The 22371-nt window shown below is 38.8% G+C and overlaps 1 protein-coding gene across 11 annotated transcripts in view; it reads left to right on the top strand.

Moving 5' to 3' along the window:
* Positions 1-22371, top strand: part of CDK14 (cyclin dependent kinase 14) — a 339864-nt gene that overhangs the window by 211608 nt on the left and 105885 nt on the right. The gene's annotated exons all lie outside the window — the stretch shown is intronic.

Genomic DNA, 22371 nt, shown 5'->3' with positions numbered 1-22371 from the left:
TGCTCTTTCTCTCATTGTGCTCTGGGTTTGGCAGTTCCCTTTCAAAAGGCTCAGGAACAACTTTTCTTGACTCCCTGATAAGGGGTTTAATTTACTCCGATGTCTGCTGGGAACTGTGCTTTTGTGGAATGGGTTTATTCAGGGAAGCCACTGCTCACCCAGATACTAGCCAAAGTGGCTCCTGGTACTGTGGGGTGGCCATCGGGGAAAGTATCACAAGAGCAGCTTCTTCCCTCAACCTGGCAATCTCTGTTTTGCTTCTGGCCACAAATTTAGAAGGGAAGCATGAGCATACCTTTGCTTTTAAAGGTTATTTTATTAGTAGCCATTTATTTCAAATGCAGAGGATTTATTTGGGATTCTTTTTTGGCCCATGGGGAGGGAAAGTAAGTCTTTCATGAAGTGTTCATAAAATTTACATTCTTCGTTTTACTCAGACTTGCTTGTACTATATCTCTTTTGTTGGGAAATTAGGGAATTTAGCAACTGCTTTTAGGAATGACTCAGAAAAAAATCTTTCTCTAAACCAAGACCTCATTTGATTGTGAAATAAAAATATCTCATTTTGTGTAAAATATTTTGTTATTCTGCCCGTTTGGCTAATAACCGTGAAAATTCTGTGCTGTCGAAAAATAGCTGTGCCGCAACCTACACAAGGAGCAGCAGTTCTGAGCAGTTCCTGTGACATGTCTAATTGCTTTGTTTGTTTGCCAACTTGTGTATTTTAAGCTAGCAACTTCTGGGCCAGTTTTCTGCTCTCTTAAATTATTATGCTTCTTATTTATTGGGATGAAATTTCCTCCTTATTTATAGAACATGAAATTTTGAAAACAATAAGTTCCTCTTTGGGGCTTCATCTCATTTTATTGTGGTAAAATCTTAGTAAGTGTTTTTGCTATGCAAATTAAGTAGACTTCTAACAGCAGAAATCAGTGCTTCCTTTAACAGGGCCTTTTTTGCACTATGTCATATGAGATCGTATGATATAGCACAAAAAGTGATAGTGATAGGTATATCATATAAACCTACTTCTATATGCCTTTTTTAAACCTTTTGTATATTCCCTTTTTCTTTTCTCTTCCCTATCCTCACAATTATTTATGTGTTAAAATGCCAAGATAAATATACCCAAGGATGAGTTTTGAGGCCTGCCAATTTTTTAAATTCTGTTTTAAAACTGCAGCTGCAAATACTGAGAACAGTGTTGAAATAACAAGGGATAATTTATTGATACTGTTTCTTTAATTTGATCTTTTACAAACCTTCAAATAAAAAGATAAAATTTTGCACTGGGTAGTTTTATGGTCCTTTGTAAATCAGAGTTAATTTTTAAATCCCAATTAATTAGGCTTGCTAATGGAAGTGTCTAGTTACCCTTAGCTAAATAGTTTCAGTGAGTGCCTTCCTAATGTACTCTAAGCATCATTAAGAATTTAAGTTATCTATTTAAAAGTTATAAAACAAAGGATTATTCTTGTTTGGTTTTGTGTTTGAACAGAAGGATTAAATTCATTCATTCTCCAGTGAATCATGTATAGTGTGGCAGTTAATAGAGCTGAATTACAAAATTAATCAGGTTGTTACACCAGATAACTAATACAATTAACTCCCACACAGTGAGCATTTACGCAGCTGTGAAAGAAACAGATCAACCAATAAAAGACTTTTCCACAAAGTCTTCCCATAGTTCACATTTTCAACATCCAACAATGATGGGTTTCTTGTAACAAAGGGTAGTCTTCTGAAAATGGTGTAAGATACAGTCCACCTTCACACTAATCCTTTTGTTCTGTAGTCCTCTTCTAAAATACACAACTTCCAACAAAAGGTATATTAATCTGTGTCATATCTGTTGCCGTTGTTATTAGTCATAGCTACATGTCCATAGCACGTAAGAGTCCAGGTTGCAGCTTGAGGCTTTTAGGGTATCAGTTACATTGTAGTAGGAAAGTCACAAAATGCTAAGAAATAATAGTCAGGGAAAGTGAAGAAAATTCAATGTGAATAACAGTTTAAAATTCATAAATGGCTGTTTGATCTCCTGTTGTATAATTTTCCATTATTATGTAAATGAAATTAAAATACATTGTATGTATGCTGGTTCAGTGATTATCAAGTGGAAGGCAGAGAGATTCTCTAAATGCTTTATCATATCTCTACCATTGGCATTCTTCACATATCTACATAGCAAGCGTCAATGCAACCCACCACACCACATATGTTTCCTCCTCATTATGATTGATGTTTATTTATGTTTAATAATGGCTTAATTAAGTGATTGTATATAACAGATTAAGAACAGAGATTGATCTTTCAGGTTTCTTTAGGACCTTTTCCCTTTAAGCTTGTGTTTCCTGACTTCTATTGTTTTAAACATTTGTGGGTTTTTAAATGGTGATATACACTGATTCTTTATTTCTATTTCAGCAGCTGTTTATAATAAGCATTCTCAGGTTCCATTAGTCTGATAGGCCTCAATAAAACAGCAAGGGTTTATAAATCAGAATCTGTTCTCAGAATTGGACCAGCACTTAGAGATGTTGATCAGTGAGCAAGCTGCAAGTTGTTATTGTCACACTTTGGATCTGATAATATGAATTCTTTTTCCCAACTATACTTAAAAGTGTGAATAAGCTCTTTTAAAAAACCTGTACTTACCAAGGAAAATGGAAATCACACATATAAGTAGGTTGCTTTTTCAAAGAGGTTTAACAGTGAATAAAATGTCTTAATGCAGAGGTGATTTGGTTTAATCGGTATACTATTACATCTTTACTCCTACTTTTTTCCTATGTATTGGAACTGAGGCTGCTTTCTAGATAGAACTGCATCATAGAAAATAAGAGAGAAAAGTGTAATTGCAGCCTGTAAGAGCTAACAAGTCTTTTGCCTTGAAGTATCAAACTAGTGATGTGTCATCATCATTTCCAGCACAACTGAGAAGATCCAGCAAACTGTTCTGCCGTTCTCCAAGAAAAGCAGCTTGAGGCTTTGTTGCAAGGTGCTAGGTCTGATGGACCAATAATCTGATACAGTGATCTCAGCATTTCTATTTAGTCTTGTAACACGTGCACAAGGCAGGATGAAGCTTCAATCAAGTACACATTCAACAGTCGTGGTTTAAGCCCAGCCGGCAACTAAGCATCACACGGCCGCTCGCTCACTCCTCCCCACCGCCCTGGTGGGATGGGGAGGAGAATAGGAAGAAAAAGAAAACCTCATGGGCTGAGATAAGGACAGTTTAATAGGACAACACAAAGAGAGAAGAAATAATTATAACAATAATAGTGATAAAAGAATATATAAAGTGAGTGATGCACAACGCAATTGCTCACCACCTGGAACCCGATGCTCAGCCTGTTCCCGAGCCGCCATCCCCCCTCCCTGGCCAGCTCCCCCAGTTTATATGCTACACATTATGTCAGTGTGGTATCGAATATCCCCTGGGCTAGCTTGGGTCAGCAATCCTGGCTGTGCCCCCTCCCAGCTTCTTGTGAAAATTAACCCTATCCCAGCCGAACCCAGGACAAAAACAAACCATGGGAACAGGAAAAATATGTGATGCAATCTGTTGAATCAAAATAAAACTACACAAAATTGGGAAATATTGTTTGTCTTCCATTATGCAGTAGCCAAGATCTTTATCAGTAGTTTATTCCTATTGATCATTTGTTAGCATACATTTCTCTAGATGCAAACTTTGAGGTTTTCTGTATCAAGGAGAACCTGCCATTGTAAATAAGCTTCAGTTATGTCTAGAAGTAGAAGCTGCACCAAATGCCTTCAAGCTAGCCCTGTACCGGGGACAATTGACAGCTCCTTGGATCTGGTGATGATCAGCATGAATTAGTTGAGCGTTAAAGCCGATTACAGCGAGAAGCCTGCAGTTTGCCTGTGCGTGCCTTACCCTGAGCCACAATGGAGGTACCAACTTGGTTACAGCTCTGATTTTGATTCAGGGTTGTGCTTTTATACTTGCTGTTCCTAACAGATTCAGACTAGATCAGAGCTGAATTTCTTGTTCTAGCTTAATTTTTCTTCTGGAGAGAATTTTTTAGGTGGGAAGGTATTTCTGTCTTTTCCACTTTACATGAAGTTTCTGAGAGACACTGTAGATCAAAGTGAATTTTCCTCCCAGGCTCCAAAGCCTTCCTGATAAGGGAATAATCTGTGCGTTGGCTGAACTTTAGTCTTGGTGCTAACTACACTGAAAATTACATTTCACTGCAAGAATAATGTGCAAAGAGTTCTCCTGGTACTTTGTAGATCTCTGCACAGGCAGGACAATGGCATTTAAGTGCTGTTTTATCTGTAAATGGGCATTCACTCTGCAAACATGGTTGTGGGGTGTGTGGGCACCACAGGAGCTTCACGCTGCAGGTAACGTGGCACAGCGGGAGTGGGAGTTTACAGCCAGAAGCTTCTGTCTTTCCTGACACGTGTATCGCAAAAACCTAAAGACTCCTCTCTGGTATTGGATGCTATTGCTCTGTTGGGTGCCATAAGGCACAGTATTAAAAAGCAATTAAAAGAGAACAATATCCATTTGTTGAGCCCAGCAGCCTGGTATGCCAAAGGGCAACGCCAGAAATGCTAGCTTTCTGCATGGAGCTGTACAGCAAAGACTCGCAAGAGTGTTTTCAGATAGCTATGAAAAATGGCATTTTCCTTTTAAATGGGAATGGAAGTGTTACCTCTGTTATTGAACATTTAAATGGTTAGTAATATTTTTTCTTTTATATATATATATACACATAAATATATGACTACACACTTGAAGCATCTTGTATCATGTAATGCAGGCTAGTAGTGTTTTCTCTGCGACTCTAATGTTAACAGGCGTTTGTGAAGCTGTGGAGCTTTCTCGCTGTGGTTCTGTATCTGAAGGTTTGCTTTATGTCACTGATGACCTCTAACGCCCAAAATAATACATTTTAATAGGCCTCGCTTTCATTTAAGCTTATGACGGACCCAAAGGAACCTTGCTTTCTGGTATATTGTGTTAATAACGTCTTTTGGGAAGCTAGCAATGCTAAACCCAAGGGAGGAGTACTTTTTTAACTATTGGGTTTTGAAGTGCACCTGTATAATGAGGTGTTTAGTCAACTTTATTGGTCTTTTATTCCTGTTTCATTATTCAATACATGTTTTTCTGTCACTTGGTAAATACTTTGGCCCTGAAATACAGCTTGTTCATCTCTGATGGAATAGATACATTTGTGAGGCTGAACCTGAGCTGAAATTTTACTTTGTATAGGCATGGTATCTATGGTTCCTTATATGTTGCAGCTGATGAATCTGGTTGGAGAAAAAGTCTTCATCTTTGTAAAATACATAGTTCTTGCTTAGAGGGGGAAAATTTTCTATAAACAGCTTGTGTTTTTCCCTCATCTCTCTCCATTTTCCTCCCACCAATGACTTCATGAGGAAAATGAGGGGATTTTTTGAAACTCTAATTAAGTGGAAACCTGACTGCTGAGTTCTATCTTCGATAACACAGCATGTAAGTAGAATAAGAGAAGTGCAATGTATTATGTCCTGCTAATGAATTTACCTCTGCTTTGCTTTAATATAACAATACGCAAAATACTTCACTTCTCTTCAGCACCACTGAAATTAATTAAATAAATTGCAGCCTTCTCTACCTGTGGGTCTTCTCTTTGAAGTTGTTAGCACTTATTCAGTATTTTACTGCAGCTGCCTGCAGGTTTTGCACTGATACCACTTTTAGGAGGTTCCTTTCTGGGCTTTGTGTCTTATGCTAAACTTCAAATGAAAGTAATTCTAAACTAGGCAAGTATGAGGTGAATTAACCTTTAAAATGGTCTTTAAAAAACAAAGTAAATCTTTTAGGTATTCATGCTTTGTAAAGGATTTTGGATTTTTTAAGAGTTCTTTTTAAGGAGTTTCAGCTCAATTTTAGCTCTCTGCACTATATTGTCTTCTGTATCACTTCACGTGTAGTCTTTTTCCCTTATAACAGAGCACAAGGTATCTGATGCTAATTCACGTTTACCTCTTACAAAGAACTCCTGTCCTCACCCTGTCTGAGTAGCCATAGTCTGTGTTGGTTTTTGCCTTGTATCATTAAACCCATATGGTGTTGGGCGAACAAACTAGGCCTAGGATTTAAAAATAGAGATCTTGTAAAAATGTAGGAAATTTTCTTGAGGAATATTGCGTATGTGTGTCAGGAAAGGAGGCTTTAAAAAATATTAAAGTTATATCTTGTACTCTGTTAACATTTCTTTTAGAAAAGGGGACACGTAACCTCCCATTTATCCGTGTATTAAAGTCATAAAAATACCCAGCAATATATCATGGACACTTGCCAGGGGAACTACCAGGTGGTAGCAGAAGGGAAGAGGAGGAGAGGAAACAATAAATGAATGTGTAACCCCATCCTTGACTTTCAAGGGCTTGGGGGATGTCAGGCCAGCCTGTCACACAATCTGATGCACGTAGGTGTCATCTTCTGCTTGCAAGAAGCTGTTCCGATCCAGCTGGCTAATTCTGAGCAAAACCCTCAGCGTGGCTGGGATTGCAAGAGCTTGGCTTATTATCAGCTTGGTAGGGCAAAACGTGAATAGTAATTGGCTATCAGAAAAAGAAAACAAATTCAGACATGGTTCAGTGGAAAACAACGGCTTTGTGGCTTTCTTTGGAATCAGAATGTTTCTTCAGTATCTGCCATGTTTAGTTGCTGAATGAGAAATGGGCTATAATTATAAAGAAGCATTGTTTCTTTTCCAGGCTCGCCTCTGGCCTTCAAGAGGCTGGTTACAGGCAATGCAATGAAAAAAATGGTGCTGAGACTCAGCTGGTGTAAATCAGTGCAGCTCTGTTTACTTATACTAGTGTACATCTTTGCAGGCACCTTCCTTCTTGGCCCCATACACGATAGAAATAGATTTTTTTCCCATGTAAAATCTCTCTCTGTACATGTCTCCACATGTGTTATGGAGCTGTAATTGCAAACATTTTGGCAGCAGGTGACACTGAACAGAAATGCAGTTGCAAGCAATTTGTGCATATTACAAATGGAGCTGAAGCCCATTCTGAACAAAAACACTGGTCTGTTATCCAAAAACTTATGCTGCAAGATAATATTGTGCCACATAAAAGCACAGGCCCATTCACAAACCTCCTCTGATATGCTGGCTTTATTTACTAGGGGAGATAATAAATGATCAAACATCAAATAGTCATATTGCTTTCTCTTTCTGTTTCGTAAATAAAGGAACAATGTTTAATATACTTGAATCTTCTCTTTTCCCTTTCCTCTTTTACTTGTGTCTGAATTGCTCATCACATGCCAAAAGTGGGTTTTCTGAAGAGCATCTTGATTGCCAAAATTGTTGTTTATAATCAGTAGCTCAAGTTCAAACATCCTTAAAGTTGAAAATGTCTAAAAATCAATGTGAGGCAGTTTTAGATTATGATCTTAGAGACAGGTTATGACAATCTAAGATTGATATCCCTTACCTGTCTGTACATGTTTCTTAAAAGACTTCAAGAATAATAGCTGATTTCTTCTGCCCTCCTAAGAACTGGTAAAAGTATATAGCTTTTTCTGTCATGGTATCTGGGGGAAACATCCCCTTCAGCCCATGCATATACCTGAGGTACCATTTGCAATAGGCCTAATTTGAATAAAGGTAGACTTTAATACATGTTTTAGTGTTTCCTGAATCAGTGCCCTAGACAAGGTATTAATTTAGCAAGATGCTGAGCACTTGCCATAAGATTTTCTTCAACTATCACTGCCATTTACACAAGCTACTGATCCTTAGTATCTTTTTATAACCTAAATGTAAATTTTCAGATAAGCTTAGTGATTTCAAGAGGTTTCAAGTTTTCAAAGGCTAACATTAATCCACCTTGATTAGGACAGCTGCTTTTCTAGTTCATTAAATGGCTATGGTTAAATAATTTAGGCATTTAATTTGACATGTTGAAAATTTTGTATAATCTCGTCTGAGTTTTAACTATTCATATAAAAATGCTGTCACACAGTTTCTGTACATCCACTATTTGTGTGTTGCCGTTGCTTATGTGACTTGCACAGAGGAAAGACAATCAGAAGGAATGCATCTCCCCTGAATTTTTTTATTCTAATAGGTTTTTTTTTATTATTACTGTCTTTTTATTTTAAGAGAAAAGTAACCAACAGGAAAAAAGCTGCATTAGTTTGAAACTGCCTTGAAAAACACTGGCAAAATCAGTATTAATAAGTAGGAAAAGGAAAGGAAAAAGGCTACAGAAATGGAATATATTCTACTTCATAAGAAGGTGTCAAAAAAAGAGGTCTCATACAGGAATTGCGAGTGGGAGAATTACCTGTCTAGGATCTTAATGTAGTAGGTAGTCTCAACTGTTTGAGTATGAAATAAATAGAGCAGGTTTTGAAGTATACAATACTATGTTTCATTCTTGTTGCTTTGGTTCTTCCTTCGCCAGTCTTCTGAGTGCTCCATTTAAAATAACTTGGAGGCCATAGCAAAACTGGATTCTCTAGCTGTCAGTTACAGGAAGAAAAATGTCCTGTGTTCACTATTTGTCTTTAGAGTGCGCGTGTATATCACTGTGTAGCAGTATTTCTGGCAATGGAGGTCTGTTTCCGAGTACATCCGAGAGTGCTAATAATATGTTTTGTGAGAACATAATAAGCATTCTTCATGGTGCTTTTTTGGGGTACAACATGATCCAAATGGCTGTGGTGTAAACTCTCAAACCTCTCAGTGATGGAGCAGAACAGCATAAAGTAAATTTTTAATAGAAAGTGTAGTATGGTGCAATAGGTATCTTCTCACATAAATATGATTGCCCTGATGATGATTACATCCAAAGGAGAAATTTTTAGGCATCTGCTTATTGTGCTGAAAGTTTACGGTTGGATTTCTGTATCTTTTGGTGGGTGAGAAATCAGTTGACCTTGTAAACTTCCAATTTGATTAAACTTTGCTGTGCCGTAAAGAGGGATCTATGTTTTTAGAAGAACTCTTGCTTAATTCCTTTTAAAGTTATTTACAAATATTCTGCAGTTACTTCCCTTCTTCAAAAGGGAATTATTTGCATTGTAACTTATTTTCATCTTAGAACATATTCTATTTGTGGGTTTTTTCCCTGTGTATCCTGAATGTAATTGTTTTACAATAGCTGGTAATTGCGCTTTTCTCATAAGAGAAAGAGAAGTTGTGTAAACTTTGTATCGCTGAACTGGCCCTTCAGTAAAATCAGAGGGAATACAGCCAAGGATTTTGTCAATCCATTAGTTATCCTTCCTGTCTCATCTTGCTGTGCATCCATACAACACATTGCCCTAGTTATTTAAAAAGAGGCCTTAATAATTTGGATGATGGAGATCCCAGGCATTTTGGTATAGTCTGCTTTGGTCTGATGACCGAGATGTTTGGTTAATAACATTGCTGTGCTGCTGGAGTGGCTCATTAGAGTGTGCTAGTATTGCTCTTTCTCTTGGAAAGGGAAGGGTCCTGCTGACCTCACTGCATCATATCACTTTATCAACTGCTCAGCAGTTCAAAGCAGGGTAATAACTGTAGCCAGGGCAAATCCTCTTTTGTTTGTTTTATGGGGCTTTTCATTAAATCCCTGCAGTACCCTATTCCGTAAAAAAAATAATTTATCAGACCAGTGAATATAGCTGAAAACTAAGGATAGTGAAACACCTGATTCTTACTAGAGTTATCTCTTCTTTGGGCTTCATTTACTTTCAGTAAAATGTACTTTCAGTGCAGCTTCCTACCACTTTTGCTTTATATTATCTTATTCTTGTTAATGCTTTCATGGTTTTGTTGCTTTTGCAGCCTTTTAACTAGCTTGATGATAACATCGTGCTGCTCATCTGTGTTCCTCACATAGTCCAAGAGATCTGCTGTGCCTACACTATTGAGAGGTTGATTTTTCTCTCTGGTAACTTGCATAGTCAGTTACCCTTGTTTCATTGGTATAACATCTCCCTTTCTGCTAATTCAGTGAGATCTTTAAAATTTACCTCTGAAATGTTATGATTTGCCTTGTAATAGCAGCATTGCTCATGTTAAAGAATTAATATAGTCATTTTACTCTTCTTGTACCTGATCCCCCATCATTTTTCAGCCTTTGTGTTGTCAGTATTTCAGGCTATGCATTTCTGTGGACCTTAATGTATTGGAGGTGGGGGGATAAGAAACTGTAACTCCAGTCTTTCTCTTCCTCTCCATCATTATTGACTACTAGTGGTACTGAAGCTCTTTGTCATGTGTCTGTGCAAATTTTCTTTTCTGTATTTGCATATCCTATTTATTTATTTATCCATTTCCCCCTCTGGTTTGGTTTTTTGTTTTGTTTTGTTTTTCTGAAAAAGAGTGGACCGTGATATGCAGGTCATAAGCAGCTCCAAACTTTTGAGGATTTGCCTTCATTCATTCACACTTCATCATTGACTGGTTTAGTGCAAGCCCCCGTAATTCCTTTTGGAGCTGTAGGTGGTATATTCTCCAAATCCTGCCCAGTCCTCGCAGCTGCCTTCTCCAGTGAGTAGAGAGGAATGGTTCCAGCAGCTCCAGGGAAGTAGTTCCCTTTTGCCCAAAAGTGAGGCTGCAAAGAGCAAGGACTGCCACTGCAGCTGCCCTGCATGTGGTTTCAAGCAAGTTTAAATGGTGGCAGGAGATGACTACATCCTAATGCCTCCTGCCTGGTGTTTTTGAGAGCTCAGAAGTCTCGGGCAAAGTTACTGAGTGCACTAATGTCAGAGCAAACAAATGGGTTTACTGAAGCTGGGAGTGCAGCTGCCTCTTCCAGTTGAGTGACACCTGCTTCCACCTTCATTTAAATAAGCAAAATGAAAAGTCTTAGGCCACCTGCCAGCTGATTGTTGAAGCCACAGCTGCTAAATGAGCAATAAATGGTTAAATCGCACAGTTTCCAGTTTTCACAAAATTTGAGCGTCTCAACATTCCGCACTCTTTCAAAACCCACTTCTGATCTCTACGTTTGGGCATGTACCTTGTGGTGTCAGGGAAATGAACCCATCCCTGGACTTGCAAGGAAATGGGTAAAGAAGGTGTCAGGAAAATGGGTCGATGCTCTAGTGAGGAGTTCAATGGAAACTTCCAAAGTGCTCTGCAGTGAGGTGGGCTAGCTCACTACGCTGCAGTGGAGGATACGGGTTCTGTTCCGCCACAGCCTCCCCATTGATCTTACTGTCTTCTGGATGAGAATGAGTATCTCCCTGGGATTCTGCCCTGACCCCACTTAAAATGTTTTGGCTGCTTTAACAGCCAGTGTCTCTCCATCAGAAGTAGGTTGACATTTCCCCCATTTTTAGGAAAAAAAAAATTTCTATAGTACTTAGAGACTTCCATTTTTTGTTCTGCTTGCTTGTTCTGTTCCTATGATTCAGAAGGATAGTTACAAGTATAAAACTCTTTGTTTTTTAGCAGCAAAATACTGCGGTTTGGAATGAATACATCAAGCATCATGCTGTGGTTTGTTGTAGGAGGCACACTTGAAAATGAATCACTTGAAGTGGATTTTTAGTGATAAGGTTAGACATTTTAAAAAGTGATTTCATTTGGGGATTCTGATAAGGTTCGGTGTAGGAATCAGCAGGATATTTAGACATCCAGGAAGAGTGCTCTTACATCCACCACATATACCCAACACAACTGGAGCTCATTATTAATGCCCATGCTGTTTCAGAAATATTGTAACACCTGGACCCGCACATTCTTCAAATGGCAGCATGACTGGCTGCCTTCATTTACTGCAGATTGAACAAATGGTTGCTTAAAAAAACTTGACAAAGTACCCACTGCTTCCCTAGGCTCCATGTAGCTGCATGAATCTATTCAAAATTGAGATTATTACAAGATCAAGACCTTACTTGGCAAAGTAAGGAGTTGGCAAACTTCTGGATGATCTGATCGGATTCTAGGATCATGCTGTTCTGTGATGCTGAGCACCAGGCTTAATATATAGGTCTGGGTATATGTTACCTCCCCAGGATTTTTAGGTGGGAAAAAGAATTTTCATGTTAGTACTTCTTTTTTTTTCTTTCTCCCCCCCAGATGGTGAATTCAGCAGCTCAGTTAGCCCAGCTATAATATTCTACCTGCCTTAGTACAAAAGCTTTCCTCTCCACTGCAAATGTGTTTCTGTCACGTAAGCAAGCAGCACATCATGAGCTTCTGTTGTGCTGTGCGTATGCTGTTCTTTGTGCATAAGGAATGGTGAGTCCTGGTGTGGTGTCATAACGAGGCACACTTGTTCCTCCGATGTGTTGTGACTGGGCGGCAGGCCAGAGACAAAGGGTTTCCAGTATCTGAGAAGTACAGTGTGCTTCACTGCTTTGGAGTGGGGTTTTGCTCTGGGAAAACATGAATTGGTTTCTATGAAAAATATTAGGTCAGGTCCCAGTGCGGTCATGATTCTTATCAGCAATGGAAGTGATCCCAAATGTGCTAGTTTGTTCTGATAGTTGTAGTTAAACAATGGTATAGTGAAGAAACATAATTTTATTTTAAATTAAAATGTCTTCCTTGCTGTTTTTATGATGATTCATAAGAATATGCATAAATTTGGTCTGTTAATTATTTAAATAAGCTCTCCAGCTGAATGGCTGCTTTAAGCCCATAAGTATCCTGATGCAATGGTGTAGCTTTGCCTGTGCCAACGAGATTGGACACTGCAACACTCGGTAGGAATTCGTGCGTGTTAACTGAGCCAGTTTTATGGTCTTCAAAAAGACCATAAAGCCAGCTTTATGATCCAAAAAGCAGCATTGCTTTTCCGATAAGCCAGTGTTTCCAAAAAAACCCTGTGTAGTGCATACCTGGAATTCAAATGAGCCAGCTGCTGAGCCAGCACAGCAGGGCTTGTGGAAGTACATTTCATAAAAGCCTCCTACAGGCTTTTGGCTTTTTTTTTTTTTCCCCTCCCTTTTTCGGTTTAAAGAAAAAAGTCAGTAAAAAAACTTGAAATAAATCTTTAAAGAGCATATTTAGGAGAAGACTGTCTGTTTGGGTGGGTTATTCCAAAGGCTTTACAAACAAACAGGATAGGAAATCTGAAATGCAGAGTATATACCTTTCTCTACAGAGTAAATCAGAGCAGATTTTAAAGTATATATAAACAAGCATGACTTGTGAGCCAGGGGGTCCTTCTGACAGAAAATTGCTGACTTCCTTCTCCTTCGCAGTGAAGAAAACCATTCTGTCTGTTCCCAAATGGTAAGGAAGAGACCTTCCAGCACAGAAATCATCAGCAGCTGCTTCGTCACATATATTAACACCAAGATCTTCCTTGGTGAAATCATTCCCTCTCTGTGACCTTATTTGAGAGCTCACAAGCTCTGGCAATGCCAGAAGAGCAAACTTGCCTCCTTGAAGGAAGGAGAGAGAAATCTGTTGAGGTCAGCTGTAGTCTTCTGCATGAATTTTCTTCCCAGTCTTTCCCTGATTCACAGCTTTGAGGTCTACAAAAGCTTTCAAATTCTATTCTATTCTTACTAAGGATCAGTTTCATCCTGTTGAGGTGTTTCATAGTTTTTGCAGGTCCAAAGCAGCTATCAGAGACACTTAAGTCTAGTTTAATGTCAGGATTTTTTTATTCTGATGATGAGGTGGTTTGCTGATGGAAGGAGACTTCTCAGCACAGGTGGCTGGGAAAGCTAGAGGGACAGGTTCTCAGTTCTGCTGCTTTAGCTGCTTCAGTATGGACCATCCCTCACAGAGGAGCCCTCTTTTCACTTTGGAGCTGAACAGTGTCTCCTTTTAGCATGTACTATGCTTTTTAATTAACTTGTAATTTGGCTAAATTGATGCATGGTTGCACTGGTTTGAGGGAAAGTGCAGTCTCTGTCAGGAGTTTGCCTTTTTTCCTTTTGCTGTCAATTTCAGATTCTCTCTCTCCAGCATAGGCCGCTCTGTTTTCAAAATAAGTTTGCCAAATCCTGTTTTCTTAGTATTTTTAGCATTTGTCTCATTCACAGAAATGTTTTAGTAAGAATCACTAAATAAAATCCCAGTTTCTTCCACCATGTGATCGTTTATGAAAGTTGTAAGTTACTGAAATAGGGTGTTACAATGAGATGGGCTGACTACCTGTTGCGAGAGACGGAAAGAGTTAATGTCTCAAACATTGTGGTGGGGCAAGTTCTGCTTAAAGACAAACCCTGCACAGCAAGGAACCAAGGTGAAAAGCCCATCAGCTCAGACATCAGCAACAGGAGGGGGAGGGCGTGCTGGAGGGTGCGCAGCTCCCTGTTCTGATAAGCTGTTCTGATACAAAGATCAAACAGTGGCCGTGTCTGCAAGGAAGGAGAAGTTACTCCCCAAAGGACCCCCAAGCCCAAAGGCTCACAAACTGCTCATTAGCCTAATAAGTTCAAGTGCCCGCCTGAAGGAGGGGCAAGGAGGATGAAAGGACACAAACTGAAGCCCCAGTTGCACAAGCACAGTGGAACTGGACCGTCAGCTGACTGGACCAACGCTGGACCCAGGAGTGGTGAAATCTTTCTCTCTTCCTTTTTCTCTCTCTGTCTTCTTCTCTCTTTCCTTTTCCTTTTCCACAATCCCTACACCTCATCCCTTTAAGGCATAAAACCGTTGACCAAGTCTGGGACTAAGAGTGGATCCAGCTGCCCCTGGGCCCTTCTCTGAGGAGGAGTCTAGAAAGCAAGGGGGTCTGCTCTGAACCTCGTGACTCGACGGGAGGGATCTCCTTATTCCCTGAATTGATGTATGTGGTTACCCTGGGTTACACGGTTTACAGAAGTAGTTTTATGCCAATTCCTGTTGTGAGAAACCCTGCCACCTACTACCATGCCTCCTCAGTTCAGCTTGCTTCTGTCATGAATAAAATCCTTAACTGATCGTTTGGTGTCATTTCACCTTAATTTAGCCCGCAGGAATTTCTAATTAAACACGACTTCCTGGTCTGTCCAGTCTGGGTTGTGACACCTGTAGGAAGAGGATGCTACAGTCCAGTACAAGTCATTTCACACTTGCTTTTTTCTCATTGTGACATTTAGATTAAATGACTCTGGTTTTGCTCTCTCTCCAATTTAGATTGGATTATGGACAGAATTAGTTTCTAAAAGTCATCTCATTGACAGAGCTGTTTCTGTGATTCAAAGTGTAGTATGCATTTAGTATGTCCTTTTCAGAATAAACAAAACTCTCCCCTGGCTGAGCAGTTAAGGAAACTGGCATATCAGATCTCAGTAGTGCTTTGTTGTAAGACTGGGGGTTTCATTTCATCCTGTCCTGATGCTCTGCAGTGCTGGGTTTGTGGTGATGCCTGTGAAGTTCCTCCTTCTCCTCCTCCTCCCAGCTGTCGCGCCCAGCTCGTGCAGAGAGAGTAGGTAGAACCTGGCTCTGTGAAGGCAGACAAATGTGTTTATGAAGTCTCCAGTCCCTGTTGTCTTCCTCATGTTGCAGTGGTGTCTCTGCCAGGGTCCCTTAAAAGCATAGCAGTGGTTACCATGGGTATGAAGAGAACGATGAGTTTGTTTAACTTGTGCCGCAAACAGTGTGGAAAAGTGTTGGGATAAATTTAGCTTTTTGATGCAGGCAGCTGCTGAAATATCATTTATATACACACAGTAAGGTTGGAAAAATCACATGTTAAAAAGGCTTCCTGGTGAGACTTCTTTGTATATTGCCTCTATGGGGAAAGGATGTTAAGAACGGTTGGGTCCTTTATTGTTTCACATACCTCGTTTTTCATCCTTGGCAGAGCTAAAGCACAAATATTAGTTGAACTTGATTTTTTTTAATTAATGTTTGTTGTTAAAATTTTGTGGGAATGTTGATGGTAATTTCATGTTTTGCTTCCCTCATCCATACTGGCAGATTACCTAAATGTTTTTGAAGCCAGCTTCATCACAAATCACTCTTTATGCTCAAAGCAAGTGGTTTTATTACCCATGTATAATGGAATGATGATATTCCACTTGATGCCTGAAAGAGTCAGCCTTTTGTTGTAGGTGAACCTCATTCTGTTCTTACTGTTTCTTTTTTCACCTTAGAGAATAAGCCTCAGTAACTTCTATTTTTTCACAAAACAGCATCCCTTTACATAGAGCAGAAACAAGCTTATGGGGCTGGTGAAGAGGTGCCTTCTCTCTTTTTTGTTGCTGTTGTGTCCTGTACTCTTTGTCTGTGTAGCAGGTGCTTCTTAGAGCTCTTGAAAGAGTTTAATACCTTGGGGTTTTTTTAAGACAATGATTAGATCATTCACAAATTAACTTTCAAAAGAAATACTCCAGTCAGCTTGTTTTCTAACCAGCCTTGTTTTCTCTTAAATCCTTAATTCTGATTTAATGTCCTGAATGAATGCAGATCACATTAAACATATTCTGCTGCACATTACCATTGTGCATATAAAATGGTGGTTGTTGAATTTCTTTTTCCTTTTACCATGTATCATCACTGCAAGTTTTTATTACTTTGATGGCATTTACAGGGACATAAGGAAGCAAAAAATGCAACCTGTTTTATACATAAAATTACATATAAGAATTTGAAAGTCTGGTTTTGTCTACAAAGATTTATGGGCTCTTGTTTAACACTTAAGAGGAATCATAGAAGTTACATTACATGTTCTGTATGCTTAATATATTGTGTCTCTGTTTCGCTGGTATTTTCTTTCTTACCTGTGTGGGAATAACGAAGGGATGTTTTGATGACAGTAGACTGAAAAAAATACAGAAAGAGTTTCCTATGTAAGAAAAATAATTTTTACTAAAATACAGTTTTCAAGCTCTGAACAAGGCCTTCAGTGTTTTCCACATGGGAGGAGACTGCCTTGATCACACAGCCTCACTCCAGTTTTTTAACTTTGAATTTATGTGGTTTCCTGGTTTAGGAACTATATATATGTAATTTTTGTCATTCATTTAATGAAGTAAAGCTTCAATATTTAAAATCTCAAGGACAATGAATAGGCATATGGTCTTTATTTTTCATGAATCCAAATAAATACATTGTTGCCATCTTAGCTGATAGACATTGTTTCTGTAGTGAAATATGAGGTGACTTTTTCACTGCAGCTGGGAACCCTGGAACATTCACAACCTTCCAAAAGTTAAAATGTGTTCGGCCTCAATCTAACAAACGCGTAAGTGCATTACACAAACTGATAGATTTATTGTCCCTTACGGAAGCTGAACTGCTAAGGTCCTGATGTGAAGAAACGACTGCTATTGAGGCAATTCCATTTCTGTCTCTATCTTTTGGATATTAAACTTGACACTCAGCTGTCATCCATCGTGCCCAGCAGAGAGTTGAAGGAAGCCTCACTGCAGTTGTCAGTTAGCAGGCTCTGAGTCAGCATGCATAATACACAAATAGTTGCTGAATTTTTTTTTAACCCATTATACTAAGACCAAACACTAAGCTGAAGGACAAAGTTCCTCCTTTGGTCTTCACTACCATATGTACTTTGTGCTCACTGACATTATCAGGTGGTAATACAACACTTTCCCTGATTGTGGAAGATGTGGTTAAGATCTACCTAACAGTGACTCCTCGGGAGGGGAATGCAGCAGTAGGTGGATCATCTGGACAAATGGCTTAGCACCAGGACAGACTGCAAGAGAGAAAGATTACATAAGCTTCTCCTCTTCCAGACCAGATGGGAAATTCCATGTTCAGAGGTGGCTCTGGGAGTGATGGAGCTGCCGTAGTGAAACCCTGGAAATTGCACTGCTTCTCAAGAGCCAAATCTAAACCAGTAACTTACTTTCCTCTGATGAGAAGGAAAAGAACTCCTAGGGTTTTGACTAAGTTGAAAGCTTCATTAGATATGTATGTTTTGGAAGAATATAGCAGATTTTTGTTGAAAAACAGAACATCTGAAACCTCCATATCTCACTCAATAGAAAGAGATTGCTGAATTGGAAATGGCTCTGCAATACCTATCCTCTTCCTCTTTTTATTAAGTTTGGTTGCTCAGACAGCTATGGTCTCCCACAGTACATCACAGCCAAGGACTCACTAAATGCGGTATGTTTTACCCAGCAAACAGGAAGACTGGAACAGAAATCTTGATGATACTTAAAAGGAAAAATAAAATAATAAAACATTTTTACATCCAGCTTGTAAATTTTCCTAGTTAAAATTCTAGGGCGTTTTTCAACAAAACCCTCTTTTTATTAAAGGGGGGAAAAAAAAATTCACTCTCCTGACATTTTTTTGACTGAACTTCGTTTGTTCATCAAGTTGACCTAATGTGAAAAAACTGGAAAATTCAGCAAATTGCTTAGCCTGATTTCCATAAATGTTGTCTAAGGAAAGGCAGCTCATTTGCATGCTGATCTTGTTTTTCATTCTGCTCTGTTGCTACAAAACCCTGAATAATACCACAGGCTGCATGTTCTTTGTCTTGTTGAAGTCCAAACCATCGCCTTTCTTGAGGATCATCAGATCTAACAAGGGTTAAAGCATTATTTCAGTAATATACAGCTTTGTATATTCAAAAGTTGTAGTGCAAATGGAGATGCTTGTTCTTTATTAATTATGCCAGCACTTGGGAAAGAGCTGGTGGGAAAGATTTGCACTGCTGCTCATCTCACAAGAGATTCAGATGACTTCTCTGGACAAATTGTTACCCAGAATGACCTTATTACATGGCAGTAATAGGGAATGGTTTTACATTCGAAGCATAATACAGGACAACATGACTAATTGTGTTGGTAGGGTGGCATAATGCTCACTGTAAAATAATGATTACCTTGCACACCAAAGAGCAGGTTAATTAAGGGAATGATGAGTCTTTGTAAAACCAGATGCAAAAAGCAACAACTTTTTTCTTATATTAAAAAATTAGGGCAATGCAATAGACCTTAATGTATTTGTGTTGTGTTTCCTGGGAAATCTTTCTACATCATGCTTGTATATGGAGATTTGAACAGCAGATTCTGTTTTCGTAACAATCTGCCAAACTGTAACAATGTCAACTGCCAGTAAGGGTGTTTGGCCCTCAGTACCCTGATGTATTATAATTCTGTTATTTTCATATAAATAGATTTCTCACCCTACAAATAAGATTAGAATCTGATCCTGATTTTGAACAGCAAGTTTCAAGTGAGAAGGTCATTTTTTCTTGTTTGTTAGGGAATGAAAGAGCCCAGAGTGTTGTATGTAGTGTGGAACAGCAAAACCCCAGTAGGTTTTGGAGTTTTCATTACAGGAACCATAACCATCCTGGTCCCTGGAAAACATTAAATCCATTCCAAATCTGAGAATTGTAGATTATTCTTGTGATAATAATTCAATTTAAAAAACAGGATATCAAATCATGCTAGTTCAATGTTTACTGCACTGAGAAGCAAATTATCAGTAGACAAAGCAAACAAATTAGGTTGGGTTTTTTTTTTTCAAATAATTCTTAATGGTAAATAAAAGCTCATTTCCAATATTAAGTTGGAGCTTGATTTCCATGACAGTGGTGGTTATTTTCATGGTTTTGGAACACGAAATTGGAAGAAAAAATGTTAAAATGTAGAAGAGACAGAACTCCTGGTGGTATGCTTGGGATGAGAAGTGGTGGACCATGAAAGGATAGTCGGGGCTAGGAGGTTAACTGTAAAATAACAGCCCCTGGTGTTCAGTTGTTGTCCCAGGATGCTGTGTCTTCTGTATCTTCCACCTCCACTGGCTGCTTTAAGGTTAGACTTGCTCTCCAGCACTAGTGGGTAACCAGTGGTTTGCTACAGCCAGCTCCCTCATATAATCGGTTAGATGCTAAGATGTTGCCAGTGGTTTGGTCTGGATAATTGGTCTTAACTGCTAAGGGACAGTGTTTTGGAGTAAAACCAGAAGACTGCTGGGTTCTCCCTTCCTCCTCCACTTTCCTTTTCCATGTTAGTCCCTTAATTGTCTTTTGTAAGCCCCAGAACAAGGCAGATCCTTCTCCACTGTGGTGTTACATGTGAACTCCACTTTGCTTTGTTTATAGCATCTGTCAAAACTCATTGCTTTGGGTTGCCTAATCCCACCTCATCAGAACGGGATTGATTGCTGCTTAGAAGCATCCCTTGCAAGGTGATGCTTACAAATCTCTTTACTTTGACATACCTGTGGGCAGTGACTGTTTCATCTTATCCAAAACCACAGCTGTTTCACTGTTCCTTGTTTGTTGATAGTCACGTAACGTGAATTTCTGTACTGTGTATGTTAAAAATTGTGTGGAAGAAGGATGATCTTTATAGTGTTTGTACAATGCATTAAAATATAGTGTCTGGATCCTTGTCTGAACTATGAAGTGCCCCTACCTTAAAAATGGTAGGCATTTAGATGATAGAAAACCCTAGTTGTTTTTAGCCTGGCTGCTACCCTTGACAGAAGCTATAAATATTGGTGGTTTGAGTACTCCAATGCACAGAACTTGTTTGTAGCTGGCTCTTAAACATTGTAGCAGCAGATGTGCTGCAATATTATTAAAGAAATTGATTGGAAAACTAGTGAAACCAAAAATTGTGAGTCACATAAGATTCATTACAAAAGTGATCTCCCATCAAGCCCTCTGTTACTGGACCTGATGTTACTTTGACAATCAGAATAATACATTTCTTAGCTTGAAGTTCTACATTAAATTGGTCTGATAAATATTCTACCTTGCACTGGAAGTTTCAGATTTTGTTAGCTGGTTTTAATATTCAACTGTACAGTGCCTTAGCTGCCTATCTCTCATCTAAAATAAGAGACGATTAAGAACACACATTTAGAAGGATGTGGCTAATTTTCTTACAACGTTTCATGAGAGAATATTCCTTTGATTTGCTAAGAGGGGTTGCAAAATTGAGGACCATATTACTTAAACTGAGGATGCAAGAATCTCTGTTTTTAATCCACGGGCTCCCTCTCCTGGTCCGGAATGTGCTTGGCACCAGGAGCTTGATTAACGCAGAAGCTAAAAGTTATTTGCAAATTGATTTAGTGACAGTGTCAACTGTGTCTCCTAAATTCTTCTGTGTTTAATGGGAGAATTGTGCTCTCCCTAACAGCAATAATGAAATGAATACAGGTGTTGCGATGAATCAGGGTTGCAGGGCCAGGTTTATCTTACTCAATGCCAATTAAGACATATTTCACAAGGACTGAGAGCAATGTCCTACAAACAATATTTACAAATAACATCAGTTAATTGGATATCCAAATAACCACGTGAACATATACTGTCTAATTGCACTGATACTGTCATCTTTGTTTCTCTGACACCTTGGTGCTCTGCTTTCACCTCCTACTGGTCATAATACATCTAAATGGGACTATTTGCTCATTGTATTTGATAGTGGAAAAAAATGATCTTTGCATTAATATTCTTAGATTAGAAACACATTAGTATTGTAAATTTCTTGACAAATTTGAGGCACTAGGGTCATACAGCACACCTTGTAGGTAAGAATTGTATCTATTTAAGAGGTCGCTTACGTTTGCCTCAAGTTTTTAAGCCCATTTCTAAATTTTATGAAATAAATTTCTGGAAGTGTTGAAGGGAAATTTTTTGTGTTTTAGCTTCCCAGTCTTGCTTCTAAGAATTTTTTTAAGATTGAATTTATTGACATGAACAAATGTTTACATAGCTCAAGAAGTGCAACAAATATTCTAGTGGTCCTTCCTTTACCGCTCTTAATGCATATGTATATTGCAGCAGACACAATTAAAAAAAAAAAAAAAATCTCTTCGTCTCCCAATGGTTAGGAGTAGATGTCTTGTAGCTTGCCCTGAAGTGTCACAAACCTTCACATACTTGGACCAAAGGTTTTCACACTGACTTTGTGCTTGTTTCATGCTGATGTAAGTGACCACAGAATATCACAGTGACTTAAGATATGCAGGTCCAAATATTTATTCAGAAGATTTGCAGTGCAGGTAGGGGCAGGGCTGGCAGGGGGTTTTGGACATTTATGACAATGCACAACAAGCACCAGACTAGTGTTAAATGCTTTCACGTTAGCATATCAGCCTTTTTATTCCAGGGCCTGAGATTATAGCAAATATTGAAAACAGTCCCTAGCATTTTCATTCATGTTAAAAATTGGGTGTAAATTTGTAACAAGAAAGATCCCAGTAGTGAAATATCAAATTCCGTAAGTCATTCAGAAATGCATTTCCAGAGCTGCTAATTTAGGTGTTCCTCTTGGCTCTATTTAAAGCAAGAGTTGACAGTTACATTTTATAAAGCAAAACCAGGTTTGGGAGAACTAATTATAGCAGTTCTCAATTTACTTATTATTTGTGCCAAAGACACAGGGGGTGAACTTTTCATGTGAGCAGAGGATGTAAGAAGCACATGAAAAGTGTTAAATACTTTGCTGCTGAAAGTTGGTCTGACTTACACTACAAGAAGGAGGACAGTTGA

The sequence above is a fragment of the Aquila chrysaetos genome, chromosome 3, assembly GCF_900496995.4.
Source record: "Aquila chrysaetos chrysaetos chromosome 3, bAquChr1.4, whole genome shotgun sequence".
Taxonomy (NCBI): Eukaryota; Metazoa; Chordata; class Aves; order Accipitriformes; family Accipitridae; genus Aquila; species Aquila chrysaetos.
This window is presented reverse-complemented; position numbering and strand designations above follow the sequence as displayed.